Here is a 21711-nt window from a genome sequence, read left to right as displayed (position 1 = left end):
CTTTAGTCCATTGTCCGTTTCACTGACCACTTCAGTCTGCCCAGCAACAGGCTATTTTTAGTACTGGTCAAGCGTGCACATGCGCAGTCCCAACTGACCAGTGAGCCTTTAAGAATGTGCGCCAAACTGACCAGCGGAGTTGTACCCCCTCCAATGAGCTGGCTGTATTCCAAAACATGACCATATATGTCCCTAAAATGTGTTCTAACTTGTGCCACCTATCTTTTATTGCCCCAAAACTGTATATAAATCGGGGGTCACACCGGTGTTCGGTGTGATACCTCTTGCATTACCGAAGGGTGCTGTTTGAGTGTACCACCACCCCATGGGGTCTTAATAAACTTGTTCTTTGCCTTTTACAGTTTCCGTGCCAACAGTTCTTGAGTGTAAGTGGGTTATCTTTGGAGCATGTAGGCCTTGGGAACCCTGATTACTTCACTACTGTCTCTAGTCGCCTGATTAACACCTGATGGTTGACGGTGTCAAGTGAGGCTGAGAGATCCAGTAGGATGAGGGAAGCTTTCCTTTCACTATCAATCTGCATACGAATGTCCCCATTGGCCATAACTAATGCCCATTCTGTGGAATGATTGGGTCGATAACCATGTTGGAATAGGTCAAGAAGATCATTAGATTCTTAATAGGTCACCAAGTCTTCATTAATGGCCCTTTCCAGAATTTTAGTTGGAAGTGCTAAACAGGATATAGGTTGGTAATTCTTGACCTCAGTGGGGACTAAGGAAGGAAACAAAAGACCTGTGCACATATAAATCATTAACACTGTCTGTACGTATCATACACACATAGAAAAAAGAGAGTTTGCCACGAGTTATTCTTGTTTCATTTAATGCAAGGTTTGCAGAACGACCAGCCAGCCGACACGTGTTTCGTCAAAGCACATTCCACTTTGACTCTTCAGGGCTGGAATTAGAACAAAAGGAGCTTACTCAGTATAATACAATTTCATCAAGAAATGCCAAACTATTGCACACAAGCATCATTGCAGGGTGGTACCATGCAGCAAACGGCAAACCGTGGCAACAGAGCAGTTACCTTGAATATTTGTCGTATTTATTTATTTATTTATTTATTTTTACGACTTTGTAAAGCGCGGCGTATACCTGTAGGTGTCTTGGCGCTGTGACTCATCTTATTGTCTCAGTAAGAATATTGTCAGGTTTTAAAAGTGGTATGGTGAAGAAAAATCATTGGTCGAACAACCAAGTCTTCAAGAACTTTCTGAATTGCCACAGTGACGATGTCGACCTTATCACCATCGGCAGAGTGTTCCAGAGTTTGGCCGCTGTATTTGTAAAACATCTATCTCCCCAAGTGACCGTCCTAGTCCGTGACACTGTTAGTTGGTACAGATGTTCGGATCTAAGTGATCTTTTGGGTTGATATAAGGTGAGCTTCTGTCTGAGAAACACCGGGCCAAGACCTTGCAGTGCTTTAAAGGTAAGGCATAAGACTTTAAATTTGATCCGATTCCTTACTGTGAGCCAGTGGTAGCTCCTTATTACATGCTTAACGGATTTAAATTTAGGGGTGCCTGACAGCAGCCTTGCTGCTGCATTCTGAATAAGTTGTAATTTGGCCACCACCTTAGATTGAGCATTCACAAACAAACCGTTGCAGTAATCCAGTGATGATAATATCATGGTACTAACCACCGTTTTCCTCGCATTATCTAGAAGAAATGGTAGGATTTTTCTGAGAAGTCTGAGTTTATGAAAGGCAGCCAATGCTATCTGATTAGCATGATTGGTAAAATTCAGCTTTTCGTCAAAGATTATCCCTAGGTTTCTAACCTTATGAACCGGAATCGGTAAGGTTCCTAATGACGAAGGCCACCAGACGGAAGACCACAAAGGAGATAATTTTCCGAAGATGATTACCTCGGTCTTCTCGGAGTTGAGTCGTAAGCAGTTTCCTGCCATCCACTCCTTAATTGCCAACATGCCCTCCTGAAATTGAGCTGCCACCTCTTCCCCATCATTCTTGATGGCCAACACCAACTGGATGTCATCGGCATATGTGGTGAGGCTCATCCGGTAGCTTTTAATAACCCTAGCTAAGTCCGACACATAGATGTTAAAAAGTGCCGGACTTAGGGATGAGCCTTGAGGAACACCACATGGAAGAGCAAGATCCATTGATTTAAAGGGTCCTAGTGTTACTGCCTGTGATCTGCCTGACAGAAAAGAGGCAAGCAAGGCCCTAGCCATGGAATGGACTCCCAGTTCTTCGACACGGTCAATCAGGATGGAGTGATTGACCGTGTCGAAGGCCGAAGATAAATCCAGCAGGACCAGTAGCGCTGTCCCTCCTTGATCCCTAATGGTCCTAATCTCGTCAGTGGCCTTGATGAGTGCAGTCTCGGTCCCATGCATTTTACGAAACCCAAACTGTGAATCGTCAGGTAGGATGTTTTGTTCAATGTATTGGGACAGTTGTTTATTCATTGCTTTCTCAGCTACTTTAGCCAAGAACGGCAGGCTATCAATGGGCCTGTAATTTTTTAACATAGTTTTCTCAAGACCAGATTTTTTGAGAAGTGGCTTCAATAGAGTATTTTTTAATCTGTCCGGAAAGACCCCTGAAGTAAACATCTTATTACAGACTTGTGTTGTAACTTCACTAATAAGATCAGTTATTGAGGGAAAGATTTTGGGGGGGCATGGGTCTAGGGCTGAGCCAGTTTTTATCAGCCTGATGATATCAGCTGTCTCCTCCTCTTGTATCTCTTTAAATTGGGAAAATGAACATGGACGGGGTTTAACTAATGAAGTACATTTCAATTTTATTGCTGAAAACTCAGCGTAAATGTCATGTACTTTAGAAAAGAAAAAGTTAGCCAGGGCATCGCAGAATTCCTGCGAAAGAGGAGGACGCAGGTCTTCCGATTTCCCAGCCAATGTTTTTACCACCTCATATAGTTGTCTTGATGAATTTTTAGAGTTTTCAATTTGTTCCTCAAAGTGTTTCTTTTTTCCTTCCTGAATCATTCTTTTATAGACAGCTAGTGTTTCTTTATATTTAAGTTTGCTTTCGCTATCATAAGTCTTTCGCCACTTTCTTTCTTGGTTCCTACAGACCTGCTTTTGCTTTCTTAAGGCTTCTGAGAACCACGTTTAGAAGAAGATAAAATGGTGCCATAAGGTGTCAGAGTGCACCAACCGTTGTGACATGCTCCAACATCTCGTGCGTTGTTCATGCACAACAAATTCGAACAAGAATTAAGAAGTGTTTTGATGAGACATTTTTTTTAGAGTCTTCAAGAGAAGACCCGTGCAATATAAAAGAAGTATGACTACAATCAAATGTCATCATGCAAATACACCCCAGTGCTGATTTCTGTTATCCCGTGGACGTCGTACTGGTTGACAAATTGCTTCCATCTTTGTCGAGTGGGTCGAGTATACGAGGGCATGTGCCCGTCCCCCTCCAGGTCTTCGACTCGAGTGCTTTGATAGACACGTGTGAAGCCCTGTTTTTTGCCTAAATCTCTCTATACGCCAAATTTGGCTGAGCAGTTTAGTATATGTATAGCCGTCCTTAGGTCATCTATAACGTACGCCCTCAGTTGGACATCTGTCGATCGGCTCTGTACGCTGCGCCAAGATCCCTGTGGGGTCTGATGGCGTGCTATGTTTGATAGCATATTACCCCTCAAGAAAAATTTCCCCGATACCGAAGATCGTCCAATATCAGTAGATCTGGGAGTCTCTGAATTCCAGATTACAATTTCGATTCTGGAATTTTCTTCAAAATTTAAGCCCCTATGTGTAATTACATAGATTCAAAGAACTGCTTTTGTTTACCAATGAACTTTGCCTTGTGAAAGAAAAAAGAATAAATCAAGCCTACTAAGAATGGTATCCATTGCGCCCTGACGAAGGATCTGTGGACACTTGGGGGCAGATTTACAAGCCCCTTGTGCCAACTTTGCGTCACTTTTCTTATGTTAAAAGTGACGTAAAAGTGGCGCAAGGGGCTTATAAATCTGCCCCTTGGTCCTTTTCCGAAACGCTCATCGGCGCTTCTTCCTCTATTTTTCTTTTTCCTTTGACGTGTAAATGATTCTATGTATGTTTTTGTTCATTGTTATTTGGTATGGTATGGTCGTTGAGTTGTGTTGTTGGATGGGTGTACTTGGTGTTTGGTATGATTTTTTTGAATGAATGAATATGGTTGGTTATTCTTGTGGGGCTTTTGTAGATATTGTTGTACAGAATGTATTGCTTTGAATAATATGATGATGCTTTTTTGTTATAAAAAATAATCTTTTGAGATACGATAATGAATAAATAAGAATATACTTTTCTAAATATTCTTTGTTGTTGGGACAATGTTGATTTAATTACTGTATAATGGATATATTACCTAAATACTAAGTTTATACCGTGGAGAGGTTAGTTCTTGTTTAAGGGCCATATGTATCAAGCTAATTAGCATTCGCAAAGGCCGAAATTCTGCAAATTTCGGCCTTTGCGAATGCTAATTAGCTAAATGGTATGTATGTAACATGTTTGATGCAAAATAAGGCTACGCAAAATTTGCTATTCCTTATTTTGCGATTGCACTTAAGGAATCGCAAATTTTGCGATTCCTTAAATGCAATGTATCAAAGAAAAAATATGCAAAAAATGCCCATAAGGATTCTCAAATTACCACCAACTTCTAGTTGGTGGTAAGTTGCGAATTCTTTTAAAAAAGCTTATTTCCGAAAAACCAAAGGTGCCATATGACGCTCTTTGATGAACAATACACCCCAGTGCAGCCATAGAAGAGAAATACATGATATGCTGTGTCAAAACAGAGGGTGACTGTGCATACCACGACGAGGTATGCACAGTCACATACCTCGTCGTGATAGACGGAGGCAGTGTTCTAAAGATAAATCGAAATGCAAAAAAAGCATTTGTTAAAAACGAAGTCCTCCCATAGAAGGGAGCTCAGTGTAAGGAAAAATGAAAGGAGAAATGGGGATTGATCCAGAGAGAGCTTACCCCCTTGCCGGTGATAATTCCAACCCGGAAAGGGTCTGAGAAAGCAGGTCACGAACCATATATAAGGGATCAGGAAGATACACTGCAGGGAAAATTAAAGTATAATCACAATAGGGGCACAATCGTGAACAGTGAAAAAACCCGACAAACCGACAGGACATGCCTGCAATGTGTGTCAACATACGTTGTATCCAAGTAACACAAAACCTCATGGATGGGTATATCCAGACAGATTCAAAGCACAGAAAAATCACTGCTGTCCTATAAAAGAAATCTCAAATAAGGGGAAACCTATATGGCAAGACATACTAGCTGACAAAATTAGGAGGAGGGGGTTTTAATCGGGGAACAAAAGGAAACAAGCATTTGCAATGCAATAGGTCTCGCATTAGGAAAGTTTGAGCTATTGGCATTGTAAATGACAATTTTGTTATTTATATGTTGTTTTTGAAAATAGATACATTAATAGCATCGTCATTTACAATGCCAATAGCTTAAACTTTCGCAAATGAGACACCTATATCATTTGTAATACAATATGTGTTGAGAGTGAGTGAGTGAGTCGGTCAGTGAGAGTCTGTTAGTGACAGTGAGTGACTGTGTGAGAGAGTGGGAGAGTCAGTTAGTGAGAGAGAGAGAGTCAGTGTGAGTGAGAGTCAGTGTGAGTGGAGAGTCAGTGTGAGTGAGAGAGTCAGTGTGAGTGAGAGAGTCAGTGTGAGTGAGTCAGTGTGAGTGAGAGAGTCAGTGTGAGTGAGTCAGTGTGAGTGAGAGAGTCAGTGTGAGTGAGTCAGTGTGAGTGAGAGAGTCAGTGTGAGTGAGAGTATCAGTGAGAGAGTGAGAGTCTGTGAGAGTGTCAGTGAGAGTGTGAGAGAGTGAGAGTGTCGGTGAGAGTGTGATAGTCAGAGACAGTGAGTCAGCCATTAATACAAGGCATTTGCAGGTAGCGTGAGTACGCTAAAGCTCAACTTTCATTGTGGCAATGGTTCGAATACACTGCCATTGCCACTGTGTGTTGTACTTATGTCAACATAATCCTGCATCACATGGCGTTGGCGTTCAGGGATATTTGTGCAGTTTTAAACGTCATAAAAGCAGTGCTTACAAGGAGTGTGCATTTTTTTTATATTTTTTATTTGCAGTTTTAAAGATCATTAAAGCAGTGCTTACAAAGGGTGTGTGCGATAAAAAAAATGTTTGCTTTGTTTACTATTCAAGAAATAAATATACTTAATATCCTCCTGTGATTGTTAGCTTGGGTGGTTGGGGGGGTCTGAGCACATACTTATAACTCTGTTAAAGATCATTAAACCAGTGCTTACAAAGGGTGTGTGCGATAATAAAAAAATTTGCACACTTTTTGTATTACATATATTTGTAGATTGCTTTCATGATATAACTTCCCTTGCAAAGTCACCAAATAATAACTTTTGAAAGAGGAGAACACCGACATCGTGCCAAGAACAGCCTCGAAGTGTGTCTGTTAAAACGTACAACACGAAAATAACAATAAAAAGCTTGTGTTTTCCACCCACGCCGTGCATCAAAAGGGTCACAACGTTTGTTCCGAACTGGAAATAGAGTTTGGAGAACAGCTGCGCCAGACCTATTGCATTTCAAATGCTTCTTAAGCTACGCGTCGAAATATCTGAATCTTCTGCTGTGCCTTATAATGAAGTAAAGCATATACCCAGCATTTCCTGGTGCTAAATGGAGCATTATTAACTATAATGACTTCAACGAGATTGTTTAAGGCAAAAGTTGGTGGCAGCAGACACTAATGATGTGCACATCATGCCCCCAACTCAGCTAAAATGTTTAATTTTAAAAGTATTGCATTCGTGGTGGTCCAGTAACTTGAAGACGCAAGAGCTTCTTATTAAGAAAAGTGCACATTCCCATGTATTTGAGTGATTTGCAGGGAAATGTACGCAATTTTAAATCTGTTGTCATCCTTCTATGAAATGAGTACAACTGCTTAAAGCGTGACCACCATAGAAGCCAGGACCCCTGCCAACTTTAGCGTTCAGCCGATGGTTTCTTCTAACGCTGTGGACTGCAGATTACTTGGAATATTCTACATGCCACTGTTTAAGTTGCTAAGCAGAACTAATTCTGTATGGAATTGTAAGAAAGAGAAAGGCATCTGTAGGATTAGACATCAACACTACAAGGTAATGACTTGGCAAACTACTTAAGGGAAGGCGCTGCTGGCAGGGTGCGGAGCAGGGTGCCCTGCTGCCCCATGTCTCAGCCAGCCACACATGAAGCATGGCTTTAGAGCAGCCAGGTGATAGTGCCTTGTTTGAATGACACCTCTTTGGTGAAGGTCTCTGCTGGGGGGAGATCAAAGAACTACCGTGTGATAAGTTCATTATCATGTATTAAACATTTCTGTTGCCAGTCACTGCTGCTTATGACGATAGAAATTCTGAGAAGGGAAAAGGCCATTTTGGATGCTTTAGAAGGTGCCAAGATAAAAAATCTGATTGCATCACAGAGTAGATGGGCAGTTTTCGGTTAAGTGAGTAGACCTCCTGCTTTCATGCTCCCCTAAGCAGCATATCTACCTCGGGAATCTTCAGACCCGTTTCGTTAAAGGAATCCTATCTCATTTAAGGCCACGTGTACAACTCCGTTTCTAGTGGTTCCAGTCTGTGTCTTGTGATGCTCAAGTTGATGTATTCCTGGGCAATTAGGTACAGCTAATAAAACGACCCTAGAACAGGTAGCTACTGAAATATTTCTCATAAATGTGGCTGCTGGAGAAGCGCTGTCACAGGACGCTGTGATTCACGTTGGGCCGTTGGAGGATAGAGCAGGTCGCGGGCTGCGGAGCTGGCCCATTGCTGAGTCGGAGGTATGCGCTCACTAAGCAAGGCACATTCAGGAAAAGGTGCTAAGGGGCGCTCCTTAAGTCAGGGCTTAGAAAAAGAAATCCATGTGCAAGGAATGGTGCAACATTCTCACAGTCGCCTGCAGTCGTCCTTTAGAATGTGCTTCCCACCCCTCTGTGAGATCTGAGCCCTTTGGCTTTGAGAGAGCTCAAATCAAGTAAAATGTAGAAGTGCACCATATTTACAAGCACGTTGCACAAGCCTAGTTAAAGGAACACATAAGAGTGTTGAATTTATAGAGTGCATACATATAAGAGTGTTTAATTAATACAGACTGCATATATCAGTGTGAAAAGCTAATGTAGTAATGTTTAGAGATGTTAGAATGATATTAAATTCCATGTTATGTGGCTGTTGCAGAGGAGAATGTAATGCTGCCAAACGTAGAAATGTGTAGGCCTCATGGCAGTTCACTGAGAAAGAAAACGTGCCTTTACAATTTCACATAAGATGGATTACTGTTGTTATAATTCAAAGTATTATTGATCATAGACTGAAAATATATGTTTTATAGAAGTGTTTCCTATAACCAGTGTGTGTAATAAGTTAGAATACTGTTTAGGCTGAGAAATAAAGGTTCATAGAGTGCACAGGACTGTTTCATGTAATTCTAGTAGGCCTGGAGAGATAAGGTCGTTTCTTTTGATCTGCATGTGCTAGTTAAAATCAGGTCGTGTTAAGCATAAATTGTGGACCATGCTCGAAGGTTTACGACTTGTGAGATAAGCTGGAAGCCAGAATTTGGGGCCCACTTCATGGGTGTCTGTTTGCAGGTGCGAGGGGGTTCCAATCAATAGATTGATGAATAATGCTCTGTTCTGGGAGACAGGCACAGGCCTGGAGGAGGGTTCAGGAATTTCCTGGGGGATACCGTCGTGCCGGAGAAAAGCCTGAGAAGCAAGGTCAACGCTAACAAGGAGCCCAGAGGAGTATCAGCATGGAAAAAGCCAGAATCGACACCACGTGAGAGGTGTACGTGAGGGGCGTCTCTGAGGGGCGTTTCAACTGTAATTGTGATTTTGTATTAGGGACAGCACCCTTGGGTGGAGTTAGAGCAGATGGCCTGAGGAACCTTAGAGAGCGGATGGGTAGGCAGAGAGGACATAACTGCGATGCACAGATTTACAACAAAGACTAAGGGAAAGTGAGTGATCTTCTTTGGAAGTCACCACGGCTGACACCTTTTTAGGTTAAGATCCTGCTAAGTAGGGATGTCACTTAGTCTAGTGTAGGGACAGTCTAATCTGGATTTTTCTTCCTTTTGTAAATGACGCTCAAGTTACAACTTGTGTCTATTCTTGCAAACTTGTTGATCTTTGAATTAGTCTTAGTGATATTCTTCTGTCGCCTAAGAGCATTTAGAGAATTCATGTTTGTATTGATGCCAGTGTATCTTTTGAACCTTATATTGAGATGTTTGCATCTCCAGTTATCTTTGGCTTTATAATAAAACTTTAAAACTTATTCGTAGTAAGTGGTTCTTCAGAGTTGTGTAAAGTCTTGAACTGATTAACCTAGTAGTGGATTGCTTTTTACTCTATGACAGGTAACAAAGGTTCAGTCGACCTGAGTGGGATCTAGATCTATAGTGATCTGATAAGAGATCAAAAATCCCGCCATAACAGTTGGTAGCAGTGTAGGATGGTTACCTTCTAGAGGAAGGTGATCTAGACTAGGTTAAGATTACCCCAAGGCCCCTAGAGATCGAGAGATGAGCAGCAGAAGAATCGCCTATCGAAGAAGGTGCTGACGGTGCGAGAGAAAAGCAGCAGAGTCGGACGAGAGTGAGTATAATAAGGGTCATGCGTTGTCAGATTGCGGTGTTTTGTGTTGTATTTGTATTGTAATGTCATGCGGAGTTGAATGCCTGTAGCGTGATTGAGAAAGGATTGTGAACGTGCACAACCTGGTGAAAATCTTAAGTTCAGAGAAGAGCTTAAGTGGTTCGGGTGTATCGGACATCCAGAGTAATTGTCGACCATTGTAAAGGGGGTCATGAGGTACCATTGATCGCCCGCAAGACCGTGATAGGGGGAACGCAAGAGTGAGTGTATGGGTAACGGACGCTGGTCGGAAGTTACTGTGTGTAAGTAACCTATCAGTCAAGGCGATTGTCTGGACGTTCACGGAAAGACATTTCGTCAGTTAAGGTGACAATTACAGTTAGACTGTGGGCGTACAGTCAAGGAAAGTGATCGCTTGGTCGGAAGTAATCATTTTTCAGGGTATGAATGGGACGCACGCATGACCGGGAAACGAGCTGAGAGAGGAGGGGAACTGCTGCGAAGGGGAGACGAGTGACGTCAGAGAGAAGCCGCGCTGTGATAGGCCGGTTGACGCGAACCACGCTGTGATAGGCCGGTCGGTGTGAAGCCGCGCTGGGATAGGCCGGTTAGCGAGTAGCGCGCTGGGATTGGTGGATTGTCATCAGGAAGTAAACGAACGCAGGGAAATAGGAAAGAATTGTAGATATTGAACATGAAGTGTTTTAAATGCTTGAGAGCGATCTTTAAGAGAAAAAGGAGAGAATCGTATTACGGGGAAGAGGCCCCGCCAGAGGGTACACCAGCTCATTATATGGCTACGAATGTTGGGTTGCATACTATACTGTGGCTTAGTACTTGGAGTAAGATTACAGAAGGGAACGAGGAACTGACTTTTCCGAAATACGGAACGTTTAGATTAGAAGTGTTGCACCAGCTAAAAGCAGTTATGTCTTCATCGAGACCTTTGCCTAGACCAACACAGTTTGAGGCTCTTAATGCGTGGATTAGGGCGGCGCACGACAGGAATCAGAACAGACGTCAAGAAAGGGTGAGACGATCGGTAAGAGCAGTACAAGATGCCAAATGGGATGCGGAAACCAAGAAATGGAGGGTACAGACTATTGAAGTGGATAAGTTGTACCCAGTGATAGAGGTTACAGGAGAAAAGAGAACGCCAGAGGAGGATGACGAGAGTGAGACAGAGGATAGCCTAATAAATAGGTTGTTGATAGATAGACCGCCTCCGTACAATAGGGAGATGGAAGGTATGGAGCTCCCAAGGGAAGATAGGGTTGGCATAGAGGAGAATAGATCACTCCCTATAGCGGACCGGGTACCTACCAGAGGTGAGGAAAACCCACAACTTAGTCCAGTACAGAGGGTAGTTGGAAGATTTGTGGTGCAGAAGGTGCCAGCAACGGAGTGCGTTGAGTCTCATGGATTGCCAGATGCTCTCCAAGTACCCGTTACCATAGGTCCTATAGTGTCAGTTTATAACCCAGAGAAAGTGCGAGAGGAGGAACAGGTACGGTTAGACAGAGAAAGAGCAGAAATGGAAAGAAGGAACAACATGACAAATGCCTGGAGGCAACTGCCAGGACCGACAAAATGGAGCACCCCATTGGATTCAGCAGTGGATCCCATAACAGATCAGGGGGGTCAGAGAGGACCGATGGATCTGAGAGGACCACGGCCGAAATCCTTTAAGGAGTTGAGGGCTGACTTGAGGGAATGGGATGCTGCCACAGGAACACAGAGTAACAGGTCAAGAGCGGAAGCTGAATGGGGAAGTCGAGGCGATGGGACATTGTCTCACTGTGGGGCTAGCGAAAGCGGTCAGGAGTGGGACGGTAAGAGTCAGGAGAGTAGAGGAGCTACCCGTCATATCCACGGTGGAAGTAGGCAGGAGCAAGAAGGTAGAAGTACAGAGTGTGGAGGGGTGTCTCGTCTCATTCACAGTGAGGGAGACCGAAGGACGCAAGAGTACAGGGATAGCTTTAAGTGCACCCACCATGCACCTGGTGATAACATACAGCATTGGAATCGCGGGAACATGGGGAGCCGTGAAGGGCCTTGCCATGCGTCGAGCGATCATGGACAGCAGGGGAGTTGCGAAAGCATGGGGAATAATGGAGTGTCTCACCATGCACCTAGAGACACCAGGCAGAATGGGAGATGTGGGATTATGGGGAATCGAGCAGTGTTTCACCATACACCAAGAGAGGTTGGAACTGCATGGGACCTGGAGAGATGGGAGCATGGGAGGACTCCCCATAACACGCCTGAGCCCAGACGTAGGACTCAGAGCTGTGATGGGAGAGACGTAAATGGGCCCTCTAGAGACACCACACTGAAAGCTGTGATAAAGGCAAAAAGGCTTGATGTGACCAGTTTAAAATCTGACCTGGACGAGATAATAGATGGTACGTTACCTTTAGAAAGGATCGACATGTACGAGCAAGATGAGGTGCTGTTTATAGCAAAGGATATTACTCAGAAGGCAAGAGCAATTCACGAGAAATTATCTGAACTGGCAGACAAATATATGGTAGACTTGTCGAGAACAAAGGCATTACAGGGTAACCATAGGTTGCATTATTCAGATCAGGATCTGGACGAGAGGAGGACAATTGGATTAAAAACACACATAAGGGAACTGATCACAGGAATAAGGGCATGGAGAGATCTGGATAAATGGGAAGAAAGGTGGTCCAAGAAAGGGACTGTCAGGTAGAGCGCGATTGTGATGTCCCCGGAGGGAGGGCCACTGCGGATGGAGGCATACCCTTTGCGAGAAATAGCGAATGGGAGTTATGTACATGTGCCCTGGAGTAGGGGTGATTTGGCTGCGTTTACCAATTCATTTCCAAAGTTAAGAGAGAATCCTGTAGAATGGTACAAACAGGTAGAGAGGTTTGTGAAGATCTCGAAAGTACTGTGGATTGATTTGAACACCTTATTTGATATTGTGGTCCCAGGAGACTTGTGGACAGCATGCAAAGTTAGTGTTGAATGGCCCACAGCAGAACCAGAAAGAAATGCTCATACTAATGGACCGTCAGAAAAAGTAATGGAAAAATATGAAAGGGTGATGACATGGCTGAAAGAGAAGGTGCCACCGCAGGATATAGATTGGGTGAAAATAGACCGAACTAGACAGGAACCCAAGGAGACAGTCCATGAATTTTATAAGCGATTGCTGAAAACGTTCAAACACTACTGTGGATTAGATGTAACGGATCCCACAGACATAGGACAGTTTGTATCGAAGTTCGTTTTGGGGTTGAGACCTGATATTTGTTTGATGATTCAGCAACACTTAATTTGCTGGCAAAACAAACCATTGGATGAAATTTTGAGATACGCAAGGTATTGCAGTGATGAAATAGATTCCAAAGCAAAGAAACTTAAGGAGAAGTTGATGATGGTTCAGATGCAGTCGGCTGGAAAGGGTGGACAACAGCAACAGGGAACAGGGACGATGGGAAGGAGATCAATTAATCAGAATAGGGACAACGAGGAAAATCCGAGACCTAGAGTAGACTTTGCTACCTTGAAAAGGACGACAAAGTGTCACCAGTGTCACCAGGTGGGACATTGGAAACGCGAGTGTCCCTATAACCCTGAAAACGGAGAACTGGAAGTAGAGGAGGAAGAAGTTCAGACCGTTCCAGTACAAGGGGTGACAGTACCTAAGAGTAAGGTGGCCAAAGGGGGGACTTCGGCTCCTCGAGCCTAGTTCCCGCAGCCACCAAAGATTACGACAGGGGGCAAGATCTGTAGACAAATGCCTCTTTTAGTAGGAGGAGAAGAGTGTTACTACGTTGATCCACTGACTGGATGGCGTGTGAGTAGAGAAGAGGACTGTACCCTCGGGGCAGTTCTAGAAGTGGACCAAGGAGGACCGTTTGTTGAGGCTGAGGTGGCGGGGTGTCCTACGACATTCTTAGTAGATACCGGAGATACCCGATCAACTTTCAAATGGTAGGAGTCGCAAGTAGGAGAATGACTAACCCATTGACAGAACCAGTGCTAGTGAGGATAGGAAACTACAGCGATGAACATCAGTTTGTAGTATGTGATTCTAGCCCTGTGTGTCTGTTAGGAAGAGACTTATTGTGCAAACTAAATTGCACAACATACTGTACGCCTCAGGGAGTAGAGGTACAGACTAACGACGATGATGCCACCTTTAAAGTTGCAAATTCAAGAGTATGCGTAGAACTGTATCCTACCCTGACGGTGGAAGAGCTGCCTTGGGACTTAAGAGATACTGTGTCATCTGAAGTATGGGATTTCACTGGAGAAGAGATAGGATTGATTAAAGGAGTAGAACCAGTGAAAATCATGATAAAACCAAATGTTGAATATCCAAGAACGCCTCAATACAAATTGACCCCGGAGACGATTGCAGGAATAAAACCCGTGATCGACTCCATGATTAAGCAGGGAATACTGAAGGAAATCATGGGTAGTCCATGCAACTCCCCGATTATGGGTTTGCAGAAACCTAGTGGGAAATTCAGAATAGTACAGGATCTCCGAAAGGTTAATAACATAGTTGTTTCATGTTGTCCAGTGGTACCGAATCCATCAGTGATATTGTTTCAGATACCATTCCAAGGCGAGTGGTTCACAGTGATAGACCTTTGCCAGGCTTTCTTTTCAATTCCATTAGATGAGGAGAGCTAGTTTCTTTTTGCATTTAAGCTGGAAAATCGCGTCTTAACATGGTGTCGTATCCCACAGGGGTATACAGAAAGCCCATCGATTTTCAACCAGCTGATGAAGAAAAATCTTGAAAGTCTAGTACTACCACAGAACTCGGTTCTAGTTCAGTACATAGACGACCTACTTGTTGCGTCAGAAACAGAGGAAGCTTGTAAGATAGACACCATCACCTTGCTGAACCATTTAGCTGAAAATGGACATAGGGTGTCTCCGAGCAAATTACAGTACTGTCTGACAGAAGTACAGTACTTGGGTCACCGATTTGAAAAAGGAAAGCGGAAGGTGTCACCAGACAGGATAGAGGCGATCATGAAGATGAATTCGCCTACGACACAAAGAGAGGTCAGGATGTTCCTAGGAATGGTTGGTTATTGCCGACAGTGGATAGCTAGCTTTTCCCTGAAGGCAAAACCCTTACAAAAACTGACGCACAGGGAGGTGAGTGATCCGGTACCATGGGACAAGGATTGTTTGATGTCGTTCCTACAGCTGAGAGAGGACTTGTGTCATGCTCCAGCTTTGGGAATGCCTGATTACGAAAAAACATTTTTACTTTACTGTTGCGAAAGGGAAGGTTGTGCTTTGTCAGTCCTAGCACAAATTCATGGAAATGCCCGTAGACCAGTTGCATATTTTTCGGCTACTTTAGATCCTGTAGCCGCAGCATTGCCCGGATGTCTCAAATTTGTTGCTGCAACGGGTGTCAGCATTGAAAGGTGTGAAAGTATTGTGATGGTACACCAATTAGTGGTGTATGTACCTCATTCTGTAGAACTGTTAATGACCAGGACCAAAACACAGCACTTGACCAATAATAGGCTCACGCGCTACGAGCAAGTTATTCTTGCTGCGGAGAACGTGACCCTTAAGAGGTGCTCTGTTTTGAATCCTGCCACTTTGATGCCACTCCCTAATGATATAGAAGACGAGGAATGTGAAGATCACGATTGCCTTGATGTGACTGAACTATGCACCAAGCCAAGACCAGATATTGTGGATGAGCCGTTGACCGACCCTGATGAAATTTTCTTTGTTGATGGCTCATGTGTAAGGGACAATACTGGTCAGTTGAGAGCAGCTTATGCTGTTTGCACCATTACTGGAGTTGTAGAAGCCGCTTGCCTGGAAGGAGTACACTCCGCTCAGGTAGCTGAAATCATTGCATTGACACGTGCCTGTTTAGCAGGTAGCAAAATTCGAGTCATCATTTACACGGATAGCCAATATGGTTTCGGTATAGTTCATGACTTTGGGCAATTGTGGTCTCAGAGAGGTTACATGACCTCCTCAGGTTCACCTATCCGAAATGGGGAGTTTGTGCGACTATTGTTAGAAGCGTTACAAGGTCCGGCAGCAATTGCCGTTGTTAAATGCGTAGCACATACCAAAGGTACAGATTTTGTGTCCCAAGGAAATCGTTATGCAGACGAGGTTGCTCGTTACTGTGCAGAGCAAGGATACTCTTTCACGGAAGTGGAAGTGGGTGGGACACAGGAAAAGACAGAGTTAAACATGATGCTAGAAACAGTTGATACTTGGGATGATTTAAAAGGCATGCAAGAGAACGCATCAGATTTTGAGAAAAAGACATGGGAAACTGCAAGTTGTGTAAAAAGTGAAATTGATTTGTGGATTTCAGCAGATGGAAGGGCAGTATTACCAAATGAATTAGTGAGTCCAATGGCAAGACAGATACATGGTCCAGTACATTTAGGAAGAGATGCCATGCTGCGGGTATTTAGGCAGACTTGGTATAATCCCAAGTTTAGAGTAGCCGCAGAAGCAGTGTGTAAGAGGTGTGTAACATGTCAGAAATTGAACGTGGGGAAAAGGACACCAGTTACATTGAGTCACATTGGGAGGTCTGGTGGGCCTTTCAACCGAATGCAATTAGACTTTATTGAAATGCCAAAATGCAACCGCCTCAGGTATGTTCTGGTGGTTGTATGCATATTTTCCAGATGGGTCGAGGCATACCCTACACGCAGATGCGATACACTCACAGTAGCAAAATTGTTGCTTAGAGAGTTAATACCACGCTTCGGGGTGTCGACCTCTTTGGAATCAGATAGAGGGACACATTTCAACAGTGAAGTTGTGAAGATGCTTTGCTCTGCATTAAATATTGATCAGAAGTTGCACTGTAGCTATCGACCAGAGGCTTCAGGGATTGTGGAGCAGATAAACGGAACTATAAAATCCCGAATGGCCAAAGTGTGTTCATCGACATCCTTAAGCTGGCCTGATGCCCTGCCATTAGTACTCATGAGTATGCGTAGCACACCAGACAGGAGAACAGGCCTCTCCCCACACGAGGTTTTAATGGGGAGGGCAATGAGACTTCCATCTGTTCCAACTGCAGCTTTGTTGAATATCACAGATGATCTCATCCTGGATTATTGCAAGGGACTTTCTGATGTCATTCATTCTGTGTCTCTTCAGGTGCAGGCTGCTGAAATTCCATCTTCCAGAGACCTATGTCACGATCTGTGCCCTGGTGACTGGGTGCTGGTGAAGAAGCACGTCCGGAAGAACTGCCTAGACGTGCGCTGGAAAGGACCCTACCAGATAATTCTGACAACGAACACTGCAGTAAAGTGTGGAGGGCTGCCAAATTGGATTCACGCCTCCCATACTCGAAGAGTTCCAGCACCCCTGGAAGAAACAGCTTCTCTCACAGCGGCAAACCACTAGAGGGGATCAGACAAGCTGTGGGGGTGTCGGAGGAAGCTGGGAGTGCTTCAGAAGAAATTTCGGAAGAAAGACAAGACGACAGTGAAACTGAAGTTGCCACTGAAGGAGAAAGTTGCTGTGAATACGGCTCAGACACTGATCAAGTCACAAGTGATCAAGAACCGAGTGTGAGGACAAGAAATAGGAGAACAAGGCGTGGAGAAGCTAGTTGGCCTGAAAGGAAGAAGAGGCTGAGCTTGAAGCCAACTCCAGGAAGAACCCTTGCTCCTATATCCGAAGACTCAGATCTGGACGAAGGTGCACAGAATCAAGAACAGGAGGGTCCAAGAAGATCAAGGAGGGTGCGAGTGCCCTGCAGAAGATACGCCACTCCTGAGTGGACCTACCTAGCGGCAGATGTCTAGTGCACGGAAATCCGGGAGGGTGAGGGAAGTGACAGTGACCAGTACTGACCCAATCATAACATTGGAAGTGGTGTTGTTGGTACCTGGACTTGAGATCGAAGGGTTGCTGACACTCACTGTTCCCAATCCTCCTTATCTGAGCAGAATAAGAGAACTGGTTTTAAACAGAGTAGAATTTCCAACTTTTGGTCCAACGATATCAGCACTCGAGGAGATCATTCTTCGCTTAGAAATTTTAGAATACGTGATTAGAGCTGCTGGAACACGCATGATTACAGACTGCTAAAGACTTTGTAAATAAACGGATTGAGAAGATAACCTAGCGCCAAGTGGAAGAAGAAGAAATTTAGGGACTCTTCCATTTAGTGGACGGAGAAGGGCTACGGTTGTCTGTTGCTATAATTCAAAAGACTGATCTTGCAAGAGGGATTGTCAGCTTCCAAGTGTGGTTCGAAAAGACCGAATAAGCAAAGAAAACTGTTGAAGTAGCAAAGAAAAGAGACTTTGTGTCATGGCAGAAAATTAGAACTACACTGTCTTCAGATCATGGAGGCCGGCAACCCGAACCGCAAAGCAAAATGCATAGTAGGCACACTTTTAGTGGGAGTAATTTTTCTTATAGTTCTAGTAGTTACTGTATCATATATAGTGGGACATGAAAATGAAGAGAAGGCAACAAAAGAAGCAAAAGTTGTAGTAACATTGAAACCCACTACTGCTGGTAAAAAGGGTGACAATACAGAGAAAGATAAAGCTTTGCTAGCAGCAGAAGCTCGTAGGTTGCACGTAGATGAATCACAAGGAAATTTTAAATCAAATGCATATGCTAAATTACTTTATGAATACATTGATGCTATGGATGCAAAGGACTGCTACGTCTGCATGCAATTGCCAGCCTCTGTAGACGAAGGTATTAGGTATCATCATCTTCCATTGACTTATGGAATTACATGTAGTTTGTTGTTTAGTATATTTTATGAACGCGATAGCTTTGAGTATTATTTTTCAAACTTTGACGCTGTTTTACCAGAGGTCCCGGCCTACAAACATTTGAACAAGTGGGACTATTATAAGAGTGAGGATCGATTAAGGAAATTTTTCATTCCTTGGAGAACGCTAGATACTTCATATGCCCGAAGAAATAATTTGACCTGTAAAGTGTCAGAAATTGAGAAAAAGTTTATAGGGCAGGTGGATGATCGATATAGAAGGCAGAAGATCCTAAAGGCTTCGGGCCAATGGAAAACAGATTGGACCGAGGAGGAAAAGTCACACAAGAGGAAGGGTAGTAATGGTCCAATAGCTTTAGATCGAGTGCAAAGAGGGAAACTATGTATATACAGGGGTAAAACCTACTATGAGAATGTGTTTGTGGGAGAAGTAAGTTGTGAACATGCTTTCCAAATAGAATACTATACAAAGGATTTCTTGAAAGGAATGCAGGTGATCCCAAATGTATATTTTGTCTGTGGAAGAAATGCATACGTGAAACTACCGGATAATTGGTACGGATCATGTTATTTAGCAATTGTCTTCCCCAAAATATATCATGCTAAGGATCTAGAAATTATAGAGGGAAGAACTCAAGCCAGAGGGAGAAGGGATCTAAGCAATGATGAGGTAGTTGGAGACGTATTTGGTGCCATGTTCCCTCTTCTAGGGTTAATACTGAATGATGTCAAGATCAGGAGATTGGCAACAGTTGTAGATAGATTATCTGCCAGTACTGCTAGATCATTAATGCTGGTAGAAGGAGAGATGCAATCGATAAGGGCAATGGTTCTCCAGAACCGACTTGCTTTAGACGTTCTGTTAGCCAAAGAGGGCGGAGTCTGTAAGGCTTTGAAGGTCCAGGAATGTTGCACTTACATTCCAGACAATTCAAAACCTCTTGAGAAATATATACAGAATATCACCGAAATTCATCATGAGATTGAGGATCTGACAAAGGTGAATGTGTGGGAAAAAGTGGGTCATGGAATGGGTAAAGTTGGAGGTTGGTTTGCCAATCTAGGGAGGAACTTCATTTGGTACATACTGAAACCTATCATCATAATAGTGATTTGCGTAATCACATAGTGGGAGTTGGTGAGGTTGTATCGATGGTATAGGTCAAATAAGTTGCAAAGATCCATGAGAGAGCAGGAGCAGAGGTTAGCTGCGATGCAGGATAACCAGTACAGGAGTCTGAGGGCTCTAGAGATGATGAAGCGAGGGAGCATTGCAACGAGTTCTGTTTGATTCAATTCATTCCCTCAGGGATGGTGTTGTGATGGTGATGACCTCTAAAGGTCATCAAAGGGGGGAACTGAGAGAGCGCAAATCAAGTAAAATGTAGAAGTGCACCATATTTACAAGCACGTTGCACAAGCCTAGTTAAAGGAACACATAAGAGTGTCGAATTTATAGAGTGCATACATATAAGAGTGTCGAATTTATAGAGTGCATACATATAAGAGTGTTTAATTAATATAGAGTGCATATATCAGTGTGAAAAGCTAATGTAGTAATTTTTAGAGATGTTAGAATGATATTAAATTCCATGTTATGTGGCTGTTGCAGAGGAGAATGTAATGCTGCCAAACGTAGAAATGTGTAGGCGTCATGGCAGTTCACTGAGAAAGAAAGCTTGCCTTTACAATTTCACATGAGATGGATTACTGTTGTTATAATTCAAAGTATTATTGATCATAGACTGAAAATATATGTTTTATAGAAGTGTTTCCTATAACCAGTGTGTGTAATAAGTTAGAATACTGTTTAGGCTGAGAAATAAAGGTTCATAGAGTGCACAGGCCTGTTTCATGTAATTCTAGTAGGCCTGGAGAGATAAGGTCGTTTCTTTTGATCTGCATGTGCTAGTTAAAATCAGGTCGTGTTAAGCATAAATTGTGGACCATGCTCGAAGGTTTACGACTTGTGAGATAAGCTGGAGGCCGGAATTTGGGGCCCACTTCATGGGTGTCTGTTTGCAGGTGCGAGGGGGTTCCAATCAAGAGAGTGATGAATAGAGCTCTGTTCTGGGAGACAGGCACAGGCCTGGAGGAGGGTTCAGGAATTTCCTGGGGGGTACCGTCGTGCCGGAGAAAAGCCTGAGAAGCAAGGTCAACGCTAACAAGGAGCCCAGAGGAGTATCAGCATGGAAAAAGCCTGAATCGACACCACGTGAGAGGTGTACGTGAGGGGCATCTCTGAGGGGCGTTTCAACTGTAATTGTGATTTTGTATTAGGGACAGCACCCTTGGGTGGAGTTAGAGCAGATGGCCTGAGGAACCTTAGAGAGCGGATGGGTAGGCAGAGAGGACATAACTGCGATGCACAGATTTACAACAAAGACTAAGGGAAAGTGAGTGATCTTCTTTGGAAGTCACCACAGCTGACACCTTTTTAGGTTAAGATCCTGCTAAGTAGGGATGTCACTTAGTCTAGTGTAGGGACAGTCTAATCTGGATTTTTCTTCCTTTTGTAAATGACGCTCAAGTTACAACTTGTGTCTATTCTTGCAAACTTGTTGATCTTTGAATTAGTCTTAGTGATATTCTTCTGTCGCCTAAGAGCATTTAGAGAATTCATGTTTGTATTGATGCCAGTGTATCTTTTGAACCTTATATTGAGATGTTTGCATCTCCAGTTATCTTTGGCTTTATAATAAAACTTTAAAACTTATTCGTAGTAAGTGGTTCTTCAGAGTTGTGTAAAGTCTTGAACTGATTAACCTAGTAGTGGATTGCTTTTTACTCTATGACAGGTAACAAAGGTTCAGTCGACCTGAGTGGGATCTAGATCTATAGTGATCTGATAAGAGATAAAAAATCCCGCCGTAACACCTGTCTTTAAATTGCTGCAATATATCATCGACTTCAAAGGCTTGTATGTTGACTTTTATTGCAGAGCTGCATGCACTGAGCCCCAGCAGACTCTACTGAATAGGGAAGTAAAACGCACGTAGACCAGCAACAGCCTGGCCTGGGTAAATTGGCACAAGGGTAAATTGTTATTATTATTTTATTTTTACAAAGACATGCAAAAAAAAAAAAAGCATTTGGTGCGATGGGGGCAGGGATTTCCGTGGGGAAGTAGCAGCGGAGGGCCATCGGTGCAAAACGCACGCACTCTCGCGGAGAGCCTAACGTAAATGAAACAAGATGGCAGGCACAATTTGGAGCGAAAGCATGTTTTTAACAAGCATTACACAGCACCCCACATCCTA

General features: G+C 43.5%; 1 pseudogene; it reads left to right on the top strand.

Moving 5' to 3' along the window:
• The first annotated feature begins 18047 nt into the window (after window positions 1-18047).
• LOC147725900 (uncharacterized) lies at window positions 18048-19742 on the top strand (annotated as a pseudogene).
• Window positions 19743-21711: the final 1969 nt, after the last annotated feature.

This window comes from Lissotriton vulgaris, chromosome 3_1 (assembly GCF_964263255.1).
Source record: "Lissotriton vulgaris chromosome 3_1, aLisVul1.2, whole genome shotgun sequence".
Classification (NCBI taxonomy): Eukaryota; Metazoa; Chordata; class Amphibia; order Caudata; family Salamandridae; genus Lissotriton; species Lissotriton vulgaris.
Note: the sequence above shows the minus strand (reverse complement) of the source record. Positions and strands in the feature narration are given on the sequence as shown.